This window comes from Protopterus annectens, chromosome 2.part1, assembly GCF_019279795.1.
Source record: "Protopterus annectens isolate FY-2018-M chromosome 2.part1, PAN1.0, whole genome shotgun sequence".
Taxonomy (NCBI): domain Eukaryota; kingdom Metazoa; phylum Chordata; order Ceratodontiformes; family Protopteridae; genus Protopterus; species Protopterus annectens.
In genome coordinates this window covers 1,297,984,651-1,298,005,823 of record NC_056729.1, presented here as the reverse complement: position 1 = coordinate 1,298,005,823, position 21,173 = coordinate 1,297,984,651, and positions in this window count along the sequence as shown.

Genomic DNA, 21,173 nt, shown 5'->3' with positions numbered 1-21,173 from the left:
ATAATAGTTCTTGTTCCTCTAGCAACAAATTCCAAGGACCACCCCTCTGATCTTTTTTAATATGCTGAACCACAAGAAATAAAAATTGATGGTCAGTGTTCATTAAAATATGTCTCGCTAATGCATTGAAGGTGTTGTTCTTATTAATAGCATATAAATGCTCATATATGCGTTGTTTCAGTGGCCGCTCAGTTTTACCGAAATAGAACGCATTACATGATTGGCATATTGCTGCATAAACTACACCTTCTGTTTGGCAATTGTATTTTCCATTGATGTAATACTTTACACCTTTGATGTTAAATGTAGGTCCAGTTTGGATGTATTTACAGTAATGACAATAACCACATTTAAACATCCCTTTCGTGGTTTTATTCTGTTGCAAGGGACATTCTAATAAAGTTTTAAGGGATGGTGTTTTTTTAAACACTATTCGTGGTTTTAAACCGCAACCATTGCTGCATTGTATATCCTGTGTAATTAATTCCCAATTTATGTTCAGAATATTCTTAAATTCAAGCATATGTTCGTTATATTGAGTAGTCATGCAGATGCTAAAATTAGTAGTATCTGAATTGACTGCCATCGAAACTGGTCGCTCATCGATTGATGAGGTGCTTGCATCCTGTACTAGCATTGTTGTATTGTGATTGGTTAATAATGATGGAAGTAAACCATTTTGGCATTTTAATTTTATTTCGCCAATCAAATTGTTTATAAGTTTAATGGGATACCCTCTATTAAGAAACATTTGTTTAAGCAGTTCACATTCTTTGTGAAACAAATGGTCTTCAGAGCACATGCGTGTGGCCCTAACCAATTGTCCTTTCACAATACCTCTTTTCTGTGAATATGGGTGATTGCTAGTGAAATGTAATAACGAATTACTATATAGTTTTTTCCTGTGAATACAAGTGACAAAACATTTTTTAACCAAGTCTTTACAAATTGAAATATCAAGAAAATTAATTGATTCATGTTCTGAAACAAAAGAGAACTCCAGAAAAGAGGTAAAAGAATTCATGTTATGCATCAGGGAATTAATTTGTTCCTCACTTCCTTTTACAATCATGAAGATGTCGTCCTGGTATCGCATATACCATACGACTATTTGATTGAATATACAATCATTGAACAAATAAGTTCGTTCCCAAAACGCCATGACCGAATTGGCGAACGTACCACCACAGGGGGAGCCCATCGCTACCCCTGTTTTTTGCAAGTAAATTTGGTCTTTAAACAGGAAATAATTATTATTCAACACTAATTCTAATAGTGCTATAATCAAATCTATTTCTAAACCACTGATGTGTTTAAGCAAAAGTAGGTCTCTAACCCATTCAAGACCTGTGTCCTGTGGGATGACTGTGTACAAATTTGTGACATCAGCTGTCACAAACTTGTACTCGTCATGAAAGGGAATAGAATTAAGATTTTTAAGTACATGCCATGAATCGATACAAATCTGTCTTTCCGTCTTTAAGATACTTTTTAGTTTGTTGTTGACCCATTTTGCGCAGGCATATGTTATAGATTGCCTACCGTCAATAATGGGTCTAAAAGTTAGGTTAGACAAACCTTTATGGAGTTTAGGAACTCCAAACATTGCAGCAATACGGGGGGATACCATGTCCAAATATTGGTATTGATCTAAGGTGAGGCTCCCATCTATAAACATGTCATTTAAGGTGTTCTTGACTTTATAAAAAGCTTGATTAAGCTCATTTCTAGATATAACTTCATAGTTGTCAGAAGTTAACATTGATTGCATATGTCTATTATAATCCGCCTCATACATTAGGACTGCACCCCCACCTTTATCGGGTTTCATAACCCTTATCTGATGACTTTTCACTGTTTGCATCATTTGTTTAACATGCATGTCCCCTTCTTGAAAATTTTTGTATTTATTATGTAAACCCCTAAGGAGCATTTCAGAGACCTTTTCAAATGCTGCTATGTTGTGGTTAAGCAGGGGATTATATGTACTGGGCACCCTTTCGTCGTTCAAAATAACAGGATTGCCCCTAAACATCATGTTTAGATTCAATTTCCTAGTGTAGAGTTTAAGGTCACATAATACACGTGATAAATTTAAGCTATTAGGCAAAGCAAAATTAAACCCTTTTGCTAAAATGTCAATAAATTCGTTTTCAGGTGTAAAAGCAGTATAATTGTAAACCTTAAAGTCTCTACTGAGGTTGTAAGCGATTAGTGGCATACCATGTTCAAAGTCCATCATTTCTTGCGACGGTTGTAAAATCTCCTGTTCTGGGTTTTCTTGTTGTTCTTGAATGAATTGGGTTTGGAATAATTCCGCTGTTGTTGAAAACCCGAAGACGAACTTGAATTGTGTCCATTCACATCACTGCGGCTCCGTTGTTGTTGTTGCTCATGAATTCTTTCACTTCTTCTGGGTCCTGAAGATATTTCTCCATTACTCAATTGGGAATCAGCGAGAAGTGGAGGAAACTCATCCAAGTCGGCGTCTGAACTTGGGTCGTCGTTATTGTGAAAATTTGAGTTTGGACGTGACGCCGCTTGAGACTGTACCATTGTGTTAGACAAAATGGGAGGATCCGGGTATGCCGCATTCTTGCTGTAAGCCAATTTATCTCTGTGAAGCTTACGCTTCTTTGTTTCATTGATTTTGTTCAACAGTGAATTAATACTTATGAATATACGCCCATAGTCATATTCATAAGTATGGAAAAGTCTATCGTCTTTAATTTCTTTTTCTAGTATTTCAAGTTGAGTTTTTAAATCGACCATTTGGTTATTGTATGCCGCAATAAGCAGTTCTAAGAAATTAAGTCCTTGTTGGTTAAAGAACTGAATTAACTGCTTATGAAAAACGGAGTCTTTTATAACCCCAGAAGGGTACTTCCATTGCCTCAGTCCCTTGGGCACAATATTGTTGTTTATACATTCACGAAAATACATTGTTTCCACTTGTAACTTCTTGTACTTTAAAAGAACAATATCAAATTCTTTTAATCTGGAAACAATGTTATTATCACTAGTAAGCCCATTTTGTTCGTTGTTACCAGCTGGAAAATTATTATTATGAAACATATTATCCGGGGTTTTGATAAAATCAATTAACGAAGGTGTTTTGTTGCCAAACATGTTAGTTCTTAAGCTTGATGAAACGTCACCTTCATTTACATTTGGTTCATACCTTGCTGGTTGAGCATTGGGTATATTATCCGTTGAGTTAAAGGATACGTTCCGTTGCTCTACTAAAATTTTCAAGAAGGGGAAATGCATGTTAAACAAATGATACAAACAGTGAAAAGTCATCAGATAAGGGTTATGAAACCCGATAAAGGTGGGGGTGCAGTCCTAATGTATGAGGCAGATTATAATAGACGTATGCAATCAATGTTAACTTCTGACAACTACGAAGTTATATCTAGAAATGAGCTTAATCAAGCTTTTTATAAAGTCAAGAACACCTTAAACGACATGTTTATAGATGGGAGCCTCACCTTAGATCAATACCAATATTTGGACATGGTATCCCCCCGTATTCCTGTAATGTTTGGAGTTCCTAAACTCCATAAAGGTTTGTCTAACCTAACTTTTAGACCCATTATTGACGGTAGGCAATCTATAACATATGCCTGTGCAAAATGGGTCGACAACAAACTAAAAAGTATCTTAAAGACGGAAAGACAGATTTGTATCGATTCATGGCATGTACTTAAAAATCTTAATTCTATTCCCTTTCATGACGAGTACAAGTTTGTGACAGCTGATGTCACAAATTTGTACACAGTCATCCCACAGGACACAGGTCTTGAATGGGTTAGAGACCTACTTTTGCTTAAACACATCAGTGGTTTAGAAATAGATTTGATTATAGCACTATTAGAATTAGTGTTGAATAATAATTATTTCCTGTTTAAAGACCAAATTTACTTGCAAAAAACAGGGGTAGCGATGGGCTCCCCCTGTGGTGGTACGTTCGCCAATTCGGTCATGGCGTTTTGGGAACGAACTTATTTGTTCAATGATTGTATATTCAATCAAATAGTCGTATGGTATATGCGATACCAGGACGACATCTTCATGATTGTAAAAGGAAGTGAGGAACAAATTAATTCCCTGATGCATAACATGAATTCTTTTACCTCTTTTCTGGAGTTCTCTTTTGTTTCAGAACATGAATCAATTAATTTTCTTGATATTTCAATTTGTAAAGACTTGGTTAAAAAATGTTTTGTCACTTGTATTCACAGGAAAAACTATATAGTAATTCGTTATTACATTTCACTAGCAATCACCCATATTCACAGAAAAGAGGTATTGTGAAAGGACAATTGGTTAGGGCCACACGCATGTGCTCTGAAGACCATTTGTTTCACAAAGAATGTGAACTGCTTAAACAAATGTTTCTTAATAGAGGGTATCCCATTAAACTTATAAACAATTTGATTGGCGAAATAAAATTAAAATGCCAAAATGGTTTACTTCCATCATTATTAACCAATCACAATACAACAATGCTAGTACAGGATGCAAGCACCTCATCAATCGATGAGCGACCAGTTTCGATGGCAGTCAATTCAGATACTACTAATTTTAGCATCTGCATGACTACTCAATATAACGAACATATGCTTGAATTTAAGAATATTCTGAACATAAATTGGGAATTAATTACACAGGATATACAATGCAGCGAAGGTTGCGGTTTAAAACCACGAATAGTGTTCAAAAGAACACCATCCCTTAAAACTTTATTAGAACGTCCCTTGCAACAGAATAAAACCACGAAAGGGATGTTTAAATGTGGTTATTGTCATTACTGTAAATACATCCAAACTGGTCCTACATTTAACATCAAAGGTGTAAAGTATTACATCAATGGAAAATACAATTGCCAAACAGAAGGTGTAGTTTATGCAGCAATATGCCAATCATGTAATGCGTTCTATTTCGGTAAAACTGAGCAGCCACTGAAACAACGCATATATGAGCATTTATATGCTATTAACAAGAACAACACCTTCAATGCATTAGCGAGACATATTTTAATGAACACTGACCATCAATTTTTATTTCTTGTGGTTCAGCATATTAAAAAAGATCAGAGGGGTGGTCCTTGGAATTTGTTGCTAGAGGAACAAGAACTATTATGGCAACTTAAAACTAACGCACAAGTCCACCCAGGTCTCAACGAGACTTGTTCAATTAAATGTTTATTAAAACTTAGGGCGATTGCAAGGTAGATTAGGTATTTACTAGTTGCGTAGATCAGGAAACATTAATTTGGCCATTTACTTATATTATAATATAACATACATATATATATAATTATATACAATTTCTTATTATTGATAACAAAAAAATTTTTTCATGTTTTACATTTACAATACGGTGTTGGAATTTGTACATAATGTTAGTTTTTTCTACTACGAAAAGCTTTTTGAACACTGAGTCCTATAGATTTGGGGATTGTATAGTTAAAATCATGAATTTAGTCTTGTATAACTAATTGTTTTTAATTATTTAATTGTTTAATGAATTAACTGTTTATGTGATTATATAAGTTGGATCACAAGTCTGTAACTTTGTCTGAAGAAGTGCGGAAAGTGTCTGCATGAAAGCGCTAACAAAGTAAAAGTTATTTGGAAACGTACGTTTGGACTGCAGTTGGTACCGTTATTTTTTGTTTTATTAGTTTATTCTTTTTGGTTTTGTGTTTACAATTGTACATACATATTTACATGAGGAATAATCCTCAGAATGGTCAAGCACACTATTATCGGCGAGTAAACACAAGATAATGTTCATAAGTGGCTAGGAATCAAGGGAATCTAGAAAAGGGTATGTTGGTTAGTCTGGGTTATCACAGGGGCATAGCCAGTGTGATTTGAGGTAGGGTTTGAGTTTGCTTTTAAATAGGTTAACTGAGGATAGTGAGGTTAGTTGACTTGGGAGGCTGTTCCAGGTTTTACCTACTGTATTAGAGAACAGGGTGTCACCAGCTGAATTGCTGGATTTAGATATTTGTACAAGTAGTTTGTTAGATGAGCGTAAAGTTTTGAGATTGTTATAGGGGGTGACTAGGGATGTAAGTATGGGTGTATTTTGAGGTAGATACAGGATCTTGTGGGCTACTATTATTTAAGAAAAAAATACTTACATTTCTTAAATAATGCAATTGTATAATACCTCCTTGCTGCCCTTCCGTAGCTGTCTGCTATTCTGCGGCAGTTCTGATGTACTGCACATACGCAGTACATCAGAGCTGTGGGTGGAAGCAATGGAGAAAGCAAGATCTCCGTTGCTTTTTAAAAATTGTCTCGCTATGTTAAAGGAGTTTAACATAGCGAGACAGCTTTAAAAAAAGCAACGGAGAATCTCTGTTGCTTGTTTTAAAGCTGTCTCGCTATGTTAAACCCATTTAACATAGCGAGATAGCTTTAAAAAAAGCAACGGAGAAAGGAAGATCTCCGTTACTTTTTATAAACCTGTCTTACAATGTTAAACTCCTTTAACATAGCGAGACAGTGTCTAAACAGCAACGGAGATCTTGCGTTCTCCATTGATGTAAAAAAAAGACATATTAATGGAAAAAGTCCGGGCGACCAGACCTTTGTCCATTAGTATAAGTCTGATTTACAACATGCACGCTGACCAATCAGCGTGCACGTTTTGGAATATTAATGGGTGGGTCGTTGTATAATTGGATTTTAATTACATGCATTTTTTATGCATTTTTCATATGCTTTTTATATGATGCTTTTTTGAAGAAATGATTCTATACTGTTTTTTATATTTTTATATTTATTATTGTTAGTTTATATGGAATAATAGGGGTTAATAATTATATCATAATTAATAAAGGGTTTGGCCTTGTGACTATATAAGCATACTATTAAGTAAGATATACGACTCTGATGATGCCTCTGGAAGGAGAAAGCATTTAGTCATGTTTTAGTACATACATTGTTTAAATTTGTATTAGAGAAACGTTCCGTTCAACACTTCTGTGAGCTCGTGGATTCTTTTATTTTTGTTACGTTGAGTTTTCATTTTTATATTTTGGTTCTTAGTATATCTATGAATTTGTTCCTGTATTCTTCTGGTACACATTGTACTTTTTTCCTCTTCTTTGCAGTTTTGATGTTATATGCCATGAGACATTTTCCACCTTCCTGCTTTCCCACGCACATACAGAAATCCCATGAGTTTTCTTCTTACTTAAGAAATATATCCTATTTAGTCCCCTCGCCTTTGTCCGTACCTATTGGCATCTTCTGACCAGTGCCTTCACTCTATTCAACCAGTGCTTCTTTAGCTTCTTCCTGTCAATTTCATTGTATTATATTGTTTCCTGCACTAGGTTTTCCTCATTTTTATTTTCCTATTGTTTCCACCACTTATAGCTCACAAATCTGCATCCCACTCCTTCTTTGTCTACATCACCCTACAATTTCTCACAATCATAACTGTCTTATACTCACCACCTCTGCCATGTTTTCAAGCCCCTTTTGCATCTATTAGGCAGTCCTTCTCCTAATCATCTCCTCCAAGCTGAACATTCCATTCTATGGCTGCAGTCTATGCTCAGATCCCTTCCTCTGAGATGAGTGCTCTGTCTCACTCCAGCTTGCAGTGGTCACTCCATAACTGGACCTCCATATACAATCTGATGCACTGTCCCTCTTTCTTTTACACTGTAGACCAACACAGCCAACCAGCTGATTTTTACATTTCTGATTTCTTCATATTATCCACAGTTTCCCACCCACGACTACTTGCTCTCCAATGAACACACTCCATTTATATTCTATATTATTTTATAGCCTTCCATCAGCCCTTTCTTATTTTGGCTTTACCTCTGTTTGTAATCCTCAGTCTTCTCATATACAAAGGGTTTTACAGTGTCTTTGTAATGTATCCAAACTCCCAGTGCAAATGAAGAAATAAAGGGAGCTTACCTTCGTGATTTATCTTGCCTCATTGGTTTGTCCATGTTTGACCCCTATGTTTCATCCATGGGTAGAGTTTGCCCTCCTGATATGTCTGTATGCATCCTTTTGCCTTTATCCATTTTGTCAAGTGGTTGATCTGGAGATTTCTCTTGAAGTTTTCACCTCTCCCTGTGTGATGATGTGAGGTAGTACCAGCTGTGCCAGGGGGAGTAGGGCAGTGCATGTGTAACATATGCCTGCAAAGATAGTTGGAGTTTTCTAAAGAATTATATGATATCTGAATATCAAACTGATTTTCACATATGCTTGTGTTAAAATGTATTTGTAAAGTTGCTTCTGTTAAAATAAAGTATCAACAGTGGGTTCTATTGGACAAAAGGAAATGCACATGTATGTGATACTGTATTGTTGCAACTGATGAAATGTATATATTTTAACACAGAATACTGGAAATGAAGGGGGTTACACTCAGCCCTGCTAACCTTAAGAAAAATAGACTGAAATTAAATAACTCATTTCAGGCAATAAGGATTTGGTCTCACAGGTCTAAATGCAGCCAGAGAGGCAATGTCTGTGAAAAGACTGGGCTGGGATCCTGCTCTATTGTGCTTAGTGATGAACTATTTACTACCCTGGATGCCAGAGAATGGCTTGTTAGTTTCTGCAGGAAGGGTGGAAGTGCTGGAATTGTTTTACAGTTTCCAGATGCTGTAATAAACCTTAGCTAAAGCTCTATGTGTGTAGTGTAAAACATCAGTGCCAGATCCTTGCTCAGTTTCTAGTGAGAGTAATGTGAGAACAACAGAGTCAGGTGACTAGATGTGATGCCAGTTTGCAGTCAGCACTGAAGTTGCATTTAAATACTAGTAAGAGATGTGAGATGTGAGGTGTGCATTCTGTGTTTGGACCTGACACTCATCCACCTTCATCTTGCCTTGCTTTAGTAAGCAACTAGGGAACAGTACTTCTTCAATCAGTTAATATAGTGAGATTAGCTAAATATTATTTTTTTTTTTGCTGTTTTTCCATCCATGTTGTTTTTTATATTTCCTGTAATTGAAACTCTGGTGTTTTCTGTAAATTATATTCAGTATTTTTATGATTTTTATTATTTATTATTAAATATATCTAAACATTTCATTGAGGCTGGTCATGTAGAAAATATTTAGCCTTTGAGAGTACTTTCATTTATTTAGTGGCACTGTGGCTCTACAATCCTGAAAGTCTTGCTGCTTGGTTAAACACTACCATTTGTATAAGCATTGATTTTGCTAAGTGTAATTGGGTACCCTGCTAAGTGCCTTAAAGCAGTTAGTTTTGGGTGTTCTGGTGGCAGCAAATCTACCTTATAGTCTGTGTGGACATGGCAGAGTGGGTTAGCTTTACCAACCTTTCTCAGGGATGTGTGTGTGTGTGTGTGTGTGTGTGTGTGTGTGTGTGTGTGTGTGTGTGTGTGTGTGTGTGTGTGTGTGTGTGTGTGTGTGTGTGTGTGTGCATGTGCATGTCTGTATATGTGAAAATCAAATCTCAAAGAGAGTGTGTGTGACAGCAACTTTGAACAGAGACACTGAGAGCACTCATTTAACAGAGAAGGTGGTGGCGGACTTGGCTTGGAACACCCAGCTAAGGACTCAGCTGTATAGTTGTAAGTGTGGAGTCTTATTTTGGGCCAGGAGAGAAAATCCAGACCCAGGACTGGAGTGTGCATTCCTTATGTACTCTTAAGCGAAACTGTACTTGCTGCAGAGGGTTTCATCCGAAAATATTGTGTGTGTCTATTTTTCTATCACTGAACATTTCCCATCAGTGTCAGTGGTGAGGACTGAGACTCTTTGATCAGTGGACCAGAGGAGGTACATCACATATTGATGAGCAGTGGTGCGTATATTAATGAAACTTCTGTAGCCTCTAGGCAGTTATCACTAAAGGTGTGTGTAGTCTCAACAGCCACAAGGTAAACATACAGAGTTTCATTTTTCACAACAGTTTTATTTATTTTTTTAGTTTAGTTTAGTCAGGAAAAGCAGGCAAAGATGTCATCAGAGGATTATGGTAAGCTTACAGTAAACCAGTTGGTTAAGTTGTGCAAATCCAAAGGATTGGTACATGCTAACCTGACGAAATAAGAAATGATTTCAACCTTAGTCACAGCTGCAGCACAGACTAGCAACATTAAGACAACCAGTCTGGTAATAAGGATATGCAGTCCTCAGAAACAGGACAGTTCACCTTTTTCTCAGAGGACGTAAAAACCCATCTGGCGATAAAGAGACTTGAACTGGAGGCAAAACATATGGAATTAGAATCAGGAGAGAGACTACATCATTTGGAGGCTGACATAAATGAGAAACAGTGTCAACATGAGAGGGACATGCTGACTCTTTAACAGGAACATGGGGGTAATGGGGAAGGTAATAACTGAACCCCAGAAGAAACGAAGGGTGGTACATTTCTTCCACAGTATTCAGAAGTAAGGTTCTAATTTTGATAGTTTTATTCATATAGTTGAAAAAGTATGTAGACAGTATGATGTTGGCCAAGGGGTCTGGGTACAGTTCCTGACCCCCTTACTCCATGGTAAAGCTGTAACTGGTGTTTCTAAATTGTCTGATACAGATTGTTTAAATTATGACAAGGTTAAACAATGTTTAGTGGAATGTTTTAAGTTAACACCTGAAAGTTACAGAAAAAAATGCCATAAGCATAGAAGTAGGGCAGATGAAAGTGTATGTGATTATATTGTTGAGCTAAGCACTTATTTTCATAGATGGGTGAGGGGGTGTCAGATCACAACTTTTGAAAGGCTGGCAGATCTTTTGGTGAGGGAACAAGCCCTTAGCACTTTGCCTTAGGACATGAGACTCTATTTGGTGGACTAGAGTGTAACTCTGCAGATGAGCTGGGGAGAAAAGGGGATCTCTAAGGGCACCACTGCACTAGAAGGGGATACCCTGTGCTGCACATGGATATAAGGGAACCCATGGTGGACAGCCTAAACCACTCAAACAGAGTCCACCAATAAAAGGAGAAGCCACTAGTTTAGGTATATGGCCAGGATCAGGGTTTAGGTTCATAGGTTCATAGGACAATATTAGGCTACTGACCTGGAAGCCCTCACAAGCAAAGCCAATAATTTCACCCATGTTCCCACAAAGTTAGATGTTTTAAATGTAACCAAAGGCCCATGTACCATACAAATCTCATACTCAGTTTGAAAAATCTGAGCAGTGTTATAGGAGTCTTGGGACATGTTCACTGGGAAACCTAGGTGCATCCACCTGGTGCAGCACCATGTGGATACAGGACCCCAAAGACCTATCAAACAGGTCCCTTACAGGGTGCCTGAATACATCAGACAACCTCTTAGGGAGGGGATACAGGACATGTTGGATCTGGGAGTAATTCAGCAGTCCAGCAGTCCCTGGGGCTCCTGAGTGGTGCTGGTACTAAAGAAGGATGGCAACACCAGGTACTGTGTGGAGTACAGAAAATTAAACAGTCACACAGAGTCAGATGCTTACCCCATGCCTAGCACAGATTAAGCCTTAGAGCATCTCGGTGGGGCTAAGTATCTGACCACTACTGATCTGACCAAGGGCTACTGCAGGAGCCCTTGACTCCTGCCACTAGAGAGAGATCAGCCTATGTGACACCTTTATAGGAGTTCATGAAGGTGCCCTTTGGGATGAAAAATTATTCCCTAGTGACCTTCCAGAGCCTGCTCGATAGTATCCTAGCAGGAGCAGGAGATTATGCCCTTACTTATCTGGATGATATTGCCATCTACAGCCTTCCTGGCAAGAGCACCTTCAACATGTCAGGGAGGTGCTGGGCAGACAGCAAAGGACAGGGTTGACCATTATGTCCAGTAAGTTTCAGGTAGGTATGGCTGAGGTCTCCTACATTGAACATAGAGTGAGGATTGTTTAGATAAGGCCAGAACTTGCCAAAGTGGAAGCTGTTCAGGCATGGCCAGCCCCTGTTACCAGAAAGCAGATACGGGCATTATTGTGAGCAGAGGGGTACTATAGAAAGTTTGTTCCAAGTTATACTACAATAGCTGCTCCCCTCATATACCTAACATGGAAAAAAGGCCAGATAATGCTGTGTGCACCCCAGCCTGTGAGCAAGCATTCCAAAACCTTAAAGGGGCTTTGGGAGGACCCCCTGTGCTAGTCAGTCGAGATTACAGCAAAACATGTGTATTTGTTGTGCAGGTGGATGCTTCAAACTATGAAGTGGGGGCTGTACTCAGTCAGATTTCCTCAGAGCTAGGAGTGCACCCTGTTGTATATCTCTGCCATAGATTCCAACCCAAGGAGGAATGTTATGCAGCTATTGAAAAAGAATGTCTAGTCATACTATGGGAATTTGGGAACTGCAAAAACTTTAGCCCTATCTGTATGGAAGGAAATTCACTGTGTTTATAGACCACAGTCCCTTAACATGGCTACATTGAGGCAGCCATCAAAATGCCAAGTTATTAAGGTGGAGCCTAGGGTTGCAGGCATATGACATGACTGTCCAGTATCATAGTGGATTCAGCAATGCCAATGCAGATGGGCTGGAAAGACAGGGTATGGTTTAATCTTTTCCCAGACAGACTGATTTATTTCTAGCAATGTTCCAATCATGGTCACTTTAAAAACTAGCTTGAGTCTTCAAAGTGGGGGAGAGATGTAATGATGTGAGGTAGTGTCATCTGTGTCAGGGGAGTAGGGCAGCGCATGTGTATCATATGCCAGCAAAGCTAGCTGGGATTATATGTCATTTGAATATCAAACTGATTTGAACAGATCAAAAAACAAAAATAATAGAGGTAACAGAACACAGCTTCTAAAATCCAAAGTTCTTTATTTTCAGTAACAAATAGGTGAGCACTTTCGCAGCCAAAGCTGCTTCATCAGACAAACATGATATGAAATTGTGTTGCTTTTAAAATAGGCAGCAGCCAATCATACATCAAACTTAATTAAGAATAGAAATTTAAAAATAACAGCTCATTTAATATATATTAAACATCCTAGTATTCATCATTAAAACCAATAAATGTTATAAAAAATTACAAATGTGTAAAAAGCATAACAAATAAACATACTATCTGGCTAAAGGCCTATTGACCAAAACTGGTTTAATGGAAATCTTGTCATTCAGACCTTTCCCTTTATTTGCTCTGATCCTGATAATCCTGTTGATGTGGTGTTAAAGAAAGCTAACAGTAATAATGGGATGAGAATACCCATTACCTATGCTAGCAATATCAGACTCTTGCAGAATGTGTATACTAAACACTGGAACATACTTATGTCCAATGAGAGAATACACGTTAGTGGGTGAAACTCCTAGATATACTCATAAAAATAAAAGGTCCCATAAGAAGATGCTATGTCACCCTAGATAGGATATGGGTGAATCTGCACAATCACCAGTAGGTACATACCCCTGTAATGCATGTAACTTCTGTCACTTGATAGATAGTGGGGGAAGTTTTGACCACCCGGACACAGGGAAGAGGATGCATTTTAAAGTTAACGCTAACTGTAACACCAGTAACTTAGTCTATTTAGCATATTGCACTCTCTGTTATTCTTTCTATACTGGGATGACAACCCGTAGACTAAGAGATAGAATGAGAGAACACATCTATGATATATCGAGACAAGCTGACACTAATGCCCTAGCCAAACATATTATTAAGCTAGGCAATCAACATACTTTCAGATGCATGGTTATAGAAGTGGTAAAAAAGGGCAATAGAGGGGGACCCAATAAGAACAAGGTGGAAAATAAAGAACTTGAGTGGATTATCAGGATGAGAGCAAATAAAGGGAAAGGTCTGAATGACAAGATTTCCATTAAACCAGTGTTGGTCAATAGGCCTTTAGCCAGATAGTATGTTTATTTGTTATGCTTTTTGCACATTTGTAATTTTTTATAACATTTATTGGTTTTAACGATGAATACTAGGATGTCTCATATATTAAATGAGCTGTTATTTTTAAATTTCTATTCTTAATTGAGTTTGATGTATGATTGGCTGCTGCCTATTTTAAAAGCAACACAGTTTCATATCATGTTTGTCTGATGAAACGGCTTTGGCTGCGAAAGCACTCATCTATTTGTTACTGAAAATAAAGAACTTTGGATTTTAGAAGCTGTGCTCTGTTACCTCCATTATTTTTGCTTTTTGTATGCTTGGTTTATTGGAGGAACGGTTTACCTACACCATTACTTTTGTTCTTTGCTGCTTATTGATTTGAACAGATACTTGTGTTAAAATGTATTTGTAAAGTTGCTTGTGTTTAAAATCTATCAACAGTGGGTCCTGCTAGACAGAAAAGAAACATACATGTATGTCAGACTGTATTGTTGTAATTGATTAAATATATATATATTAACAGGGGATACTGGAAGGGAAATGGTTACACTCAGCCCAGTTAACCTTAAGAAAAATAGCCTGAAATTATATGACTTGGTTTAGGCCATAAGTATTTTGCCTCACACGTCTGAATGCAGCCAGAGATGCAATGTGTGTGAAAAGCCCTGGGCTGGGATCCTATCCTATTGCCATTAATGGTGAACAAATTGCTACCCTGGGGTGCCGGAGAATGGCCTGTTAATTTCTGCAAAAAGGGTGGAAGTGTTGGAATTGTTTTACATTTTCCAGATGATGTAATAAACCTTAGCTAAAGATTTATGTATTTATTGTGACACATCAGTGCCAGATCCTGGCTCAGTTTCTAGTGCGAGGGTAGTGTGGGATCCACAAAATCAGGTGACCACATGTGATGTCATTCTGCAACCAGCATTAACATTTTATTTGAATACTTGTGAGAGATGAGAGGTGTGCACTCTGTTTTTGAAGCTGACAAGACACTCATCCATTTTCATCTTGCTTTGCTTTAGTATGTAATTAGAGAACAGTAATTATTCAATCATTTAAAAATATATCGAGATCAGTTAATGTTTTTCTTTTCTGTATCTGTCTGTAGATTTCCATCTGTGTTATTTTTTATATTTTCTGTGATTAAAACTCTGTTGGTTATTGTAAGTAGATATTTAGTATTTTCATGTTTTTTTATTTTTTATTATTAAATATATCTAAACCTTTCACTGTGACTGGTCTTTTAGAAAATATTTAACCTTTGAGAGTACTTGCATTTATTTAGTAGCACTGTGGCTCCACATTCCTGAAAGTCTTGCTGCTTGGTTAAAGGCTACCATTTGTATCAGTATTAATTTTACTAAGTGTATTTGAGTACATTACTAAGAACCTTAAAGTAGCTGGTTTCGGGTGTACCGGTTGGAGAAAATCTACATTATAGTCTGTGTGGAGGCGGCAGAGTAGGTAAGCTGTGACAGCCTTTCTCAGGTGTACATGTGTGTATGAAAATCAAATCTCAAAGAGAGTGTGTGTGACAGCTAATTTGAACAGGGACACTGAGAGTATTAATTACACAGAGATGGTGGTGGAGGACTTGACTTGGAACACCTGGCTAAAGACTTAGCTGTATAGTGGTCAATGGGGAGTTGTATTTGGGGCCTGGAGATAAAGCCCAACCCCAGGACTGCAGTGTGCATTCTCTGTGTGCTCTTAAGGGAAATCATACTTGGTGCAGAGGGTTTTATCTGAAAATAGTGTGTGTGTGTGTGTGTGTGTGTGTGTGTGTGTGTGTGTGTGTGTGTGTGTGTGTGTGTGTGTGTGTGTGTGTGCGTGTGTGTGTGTGTGTGTGTTTCTATATTTTTCACAGTCAACACTCCCCACTGGTGTCAGTTGTGAGGACTGAGACTCCTTGATCACTGGCCCAGAGGAGGAAAGTCAGATACTGGTGAGCAGCAGTGTGGATATTAATTGAACTTCTGTAGCCTGTAAGCAGTTGTCACTAAAGGTGTCTGTACTCTCTGCAGCCACAAAGTAAGCATGCATTATCTTTTTAGTTAATTCCTAGAATTTCTGCTATCCTAATGTATATGAAACTGCTGTCTATAATGCTTCAATCTGGATTTTTATTCCTTCTCTTGTCTAGCAGTTAATGTAAGAGTTCCCACAGATGTCAGATAGGCTGTCTCCCTGTCATTGGGCAGTACCATCGACTTATGCTTCAGCTTGTAGCCATTCTTTTTTTCTTGGATAAGCTCCTATTCCTTCTTTACCTCTCCAAACTGCTTCTTTGTTTCACTTTCATGCCTCACATTTTGTTGTCTTCTTTGTCCCTTGCTGTACTGCTCTCATCTTGATTAGCCCTCCACTCTGTCTGTTCAACACATGGTAGAGTCCTAGATTGTTTTGTTTTCTTCCCTTCTGGTGTGTTGATGTCTTGTGTTGCACTTTATGGATCATCCTTTCCCCCACTCCTGCTCAGATTCACCAGCCTAATCATGTCAGGAAGTAAGTTTGAATTAGCACATTATTTGTTTATGTTGAATGTTCCACCATATATGTACTTATCCCTGAAGATTTGTGTCTGTCCAGATTTGCAGCCTGAGGCACTCTTCTTTCCACAGTTACTCCCTATATTTTTTTACTCAGCTATTGTGTTTATTTATGTTTCTGTGTATATAGGGAGATGGAAAAGTCCACAACTATTTTATAAACATTCTTACAAAGTGGAGGACTTGGCTTGTTCTCAGTAGTCTTGTTTGCCTAATCATTTTTTCCTTGACTTTATAGGAATGCACACATGAAAGTACATATCTTGGTCATCTTTTATTGTCTCGATGTCTTCACTCCAGTCTGAGAATATTCTCTGTAACTCTGCCTCTATTCCCTGATCATTTGAATCCTTCTTGAAGAAATTCATTCACAAACATTTCCAGCTCCTGCTATGAATTTGTTTCTTATATTCCCACGAATATTACATTTTTGGATATATTTGCCAGACCATCTCACTCTGTTTCTTTATAAGTGTCTCCAGCTGTCTCATTTTTGAATAATTGACCAGCAGTTCTGCTCTTCATAGGTTCATAGGTTCAAAGGTTGGTACTAGGCTATCGGCCCTAGGGCCTGTACAAGGCTAGCCATAACACTTCCCTGGCTATTTCTTCCCACAATATTTACTTCCCTGGACCCCTCTCTAGCAGTGCGACTGACGTGATCCCTGGGGTAAATTTCCTATCATCCATCAGTCATCAAGGTTCCTTTCAAAGAGGGCCAAGGAGGCGCTCTGCTTGACATGTATGGGCAGTCTATTCCAGAGTATGGGGAGTCTCTGGGTCAGGAATCTATCCCTCCAGCATGTTTGTTGGTGTAGCTTTGTCCTCCGCTACATAATTCAGCTTTTCTTAGAGCTTCTCTGCTGCATACTGCTGGCCCATTATTGTGCCAGTCATGATTCCAGCATCTTCTGCAGTATTCACTAGCTTTAGGACCAAACATACAGTTATTTTTATTTTGGTGTAGCTTTAAAGGCTGCAGTCTGCTCCTTTTTATAATCGTGTTCACCCATCTTGCTGTTTGTCCTGTTTTATTAATCCTGGGAACTTTATTTCTTTTAACTTTTATCACAGGTCCTGCCCAGAGCTTTGGGATAAGGTAGTCACTGTCTGAGCTCAGTGTCACCTCCTTAATCCCAAAACTATTCCTAATAGTATTATAGAATGTGCAAGGCAACTGGGCCATGTGGCAATTTATGGTTTGTCAGTAACATCTTTAGATCTTACCTCCTTTTTCAAGCAGTGTAAGGGCAGTCTTACTGGGGTTGAATTTATGAATATATACCTAATTGAATAATTGTGTCTTAAAGGAGGATAGTGTGTATCACATTGCTTGATGTGCAGAAGAAGTTTGTTTCAAAGAAGGAGTAGTCATTGCATGACAAATCTGTCTCTTCCCCCATGATTTGTTTTTCGTATACTGCAGAAAATATATGAAAATAAAGTTACTGTTAAGAAGTCATGCCAAAGAGCCGGATGTAGTGTGACATATGACCTAACGGAGGAATTCAGTGGACATGGTCTATGTGGATTTCAGTATAGACTTGAAATACTGTTGTACATAATGCAGATTGTTAAAGTGAGGAGGACAATGATGATGCACACAACAGTGAACTGGGCAAACGAGAGTTTGAGAATCAAGGAGTAATGATAAAGGGAGTGCCAGAAAAGAGACGATAGATTAAATGACTATCCAAATGGTCAGTAAAAGGTCCAGAGGAGACAAAGCAATGCACATTATACTTGCAGACATTCTTAAGTAATGGATTTTGATCATGGACATGAATGCAGGCCTTAAAAGATTCCTAACTAGCTTCAGGGAGGAGATTTCATGTTTGTCATTCACTGTCAACAAAATATCCTGGGAAGAGGTATATAATATGTAATTCATCCATCCATTCATTCATCTATGGCCCCTTTTCACATTTTTGCACATGGGATCAGAGTGTCACTCCACCAGTGACACTCATCTAGATCCAAGGTTCATGCCACTGGGTGACTAGCCCTGCCACTGTTGCTCTTCCATATCACGTACTTGCATATACACTCACACCTTTAGGTTCATAGGTGATTATTAGGCTAATGGCACAAGAGCCTTTAAAAGCCTTGCCAATAATACACAGGATAAAACAATATTATTTTTAATTCCCCAGATATGGGATGGGGTATAGTATTTATTTATTTATTTATTTATGTATGTATGTATTTATTTATTTATTTATTTAATGATATTTGATTACTGGGAAAGTCCGACTGTGTAGACACCCATTTTCAGCAGAGGCCCGTGGAAAAAAGCTCCAAATTATTACAAAACATTTTAAGAACAATAATTTTACAATCTTAAAAAATAAAACAAAAACATCTGCAGTTTAAATAATTACAACAAATTAGATATAATATAAAAACATTGTTTAAGAATCGATACAAATTATATGATGATCATTTAATATTTAGAGAAATTTTAGACAGTTTGTAGAAAAATTAAAGGTAAGTTAGTATAATACAAATAGGAATTGCAATCCAAAGTGAGGGAAAATCAGGCTTATTGTATATTTATAGAGATACAAGGAAGAGAATTTTATAGAAGTAAGGAATATTTGAAGAAGGGAGAGTAAGGCAGCATGAGGAATGAAAAAAGAGTTGTTCACATGTTGGGTAATATAAGGGTAGTGGGTCTTTAGGTGTTGCAGCCCTGCGTCATTTTACAGATTGCATCTGTCCATAAGGGACATGGGCAGTACCCTGGGAGTGAATTATGGTTCTCCAGCCATTTGTCTAAATTCTTTTTGAAGACAGTGAGGGATGAGCTTTGTTTTATGAAGATGGGAAGTTTATTCCACAGATGAGGTAGCCTTTGGGATATGAACCTGTCTCTCCAGCAAGTTCTGTTAGAGTTACAAATATGGTTCAGGACCTTGGGCCACATAACTCTCATATAATTTTTCTTGTGAATATGTAACATTTTCATCAGCACTGGATCAGAGAATGCCTTGTAGGTCAGACCTGAATCATCGTTCAGTACATGATATGAGACAGATTAAAGGGATAGGGCCTTTAGTCACTTTGTATTTTTTTGGTGACAGACCTCTGGGGATGCTCCAGTTAGTGTAGGTGCCTGGTTAGGTACATGCAGAGGGGAGAATTGCACTTGATTATGGAACTGCTGAGGGCCAAGTACAATGGCACTATGACTTCCTTTGAACTTGATGCCATGTCTTTACTTATAAGTTGAACCACACAAAAGGATTTCTTCACTACTGTAGCTACCAGGTGGTTAAAGATTACATTACTATCTATCTGTGTTTCTAGGTCCCTCACCACTGGAACTACTTTTAGGGGGTTGCTGTCAATATTAAAATTTGCAGGGATATTTAATTATCAAAGGGTATGATTACGCATTTTTTTCATTTAGTCACAAATCATGCTTTTGGCACAAGTCATTTGTCATTTTTGGGCTTGCTTGTAGCATGTCAGATTTGTTTGGGAGTTCGATGATTGCTGACAGCTTACAGTCATTGGTGAACTAGGAGAGCCAGAGGCCAACAACATTGGCCTTTACTTCAGAGAAGTATATACTAAGCAGGAGGGGTCCCAACACCAAACCCTGTAGGACACTCCTAGTAACAGGTTTCTTATTGGAAGTGAAGCAACCTATCTGGCAAAATGTGTCCTGTCAGTGAGCCAGTTTGCTATCCATCTGATGATGTAGAGGTTTATGCCTAACTCAGTTAGTTTATCTATAATTCCTGAGTAGTGGATTGTCTCAAAGACTTTGGTCAGGTCAGAAGCTGTGTGTACAGTTTTACCCTCATCCATGGCCCTGGTGACTTTCTCAAAGAAGTCCACCATATTGAACAGACAAGACCTGCCTTTGAGAAAGGCAAAGCTTATGGGTCTGTAGTTCCCTAGGTCAGTTGATGGGACCCCTTTGTGCTAAGATGACTGTTCTCTTCCTCTGGGAGAAAGCACATCTGGAGGTTGTGGTTAAATAGGATTCTTAGTGGCCCTTATAGATTCTGTTAAAGCTATTTAAAAAGCAACCTGGAATATAGTCAGGATTCATAAAGATTGTGTTTTTGGCTTTTGGCTTTATCAAGCGCAATAAGAACCTGTTCCCTCATAATGACCAGTAGTGGGTGTAGTAGAATGTAATGGAGGAAGAAGTTTGAACTGAAGTTGGCAAGACCAGCAGATTTGATATAGTTTCAGGCTGGGTGTAAATGCTGCCATTCGTGATTAACTTGGCACACCAATGAGTGTTTCCCCTGAGGTTATGAACATAATTAAAAAAAGCTTTACAGCTATCTTTCACTTGGGAGGTTGTCTTGGCCTCATAGTTTGCTTTGACAGATTAGACCATCTCTCTAATTTGTTTGTTTAAACTGGTCAGTGTCTTTTTGGCTTTGGAGAGAAGTTTTTCCTTTTGTTGAATAGCCTATTTATGCTAAGGGTGCACAAGAATGGTTTATTTTTTCCAGTAAACAATTTAGAGTGTCCAGTCCACTTAGTGGTTGTCTTTGGAATGTGGGAAGAAACCAGAGTACCAGGAGGAAACCCACATGAACACAGGGAGGACATGCAGACAATGCACAAAAGGGACCCCAGATGAGAATTGAACTGGGGAACCTCTTGCTGTGGTGTGATAACTGTATCTGCTGCTCCACTGTGATGATATACAGTATATGATTATGTCTTACAAGTACATCAGCATGAAATGATATGCTGGCGGCAGCCATCCCATACATGGACAGTAAGTAGAGGCATGTAAAGGATATGGCCAGTGCAGATTTA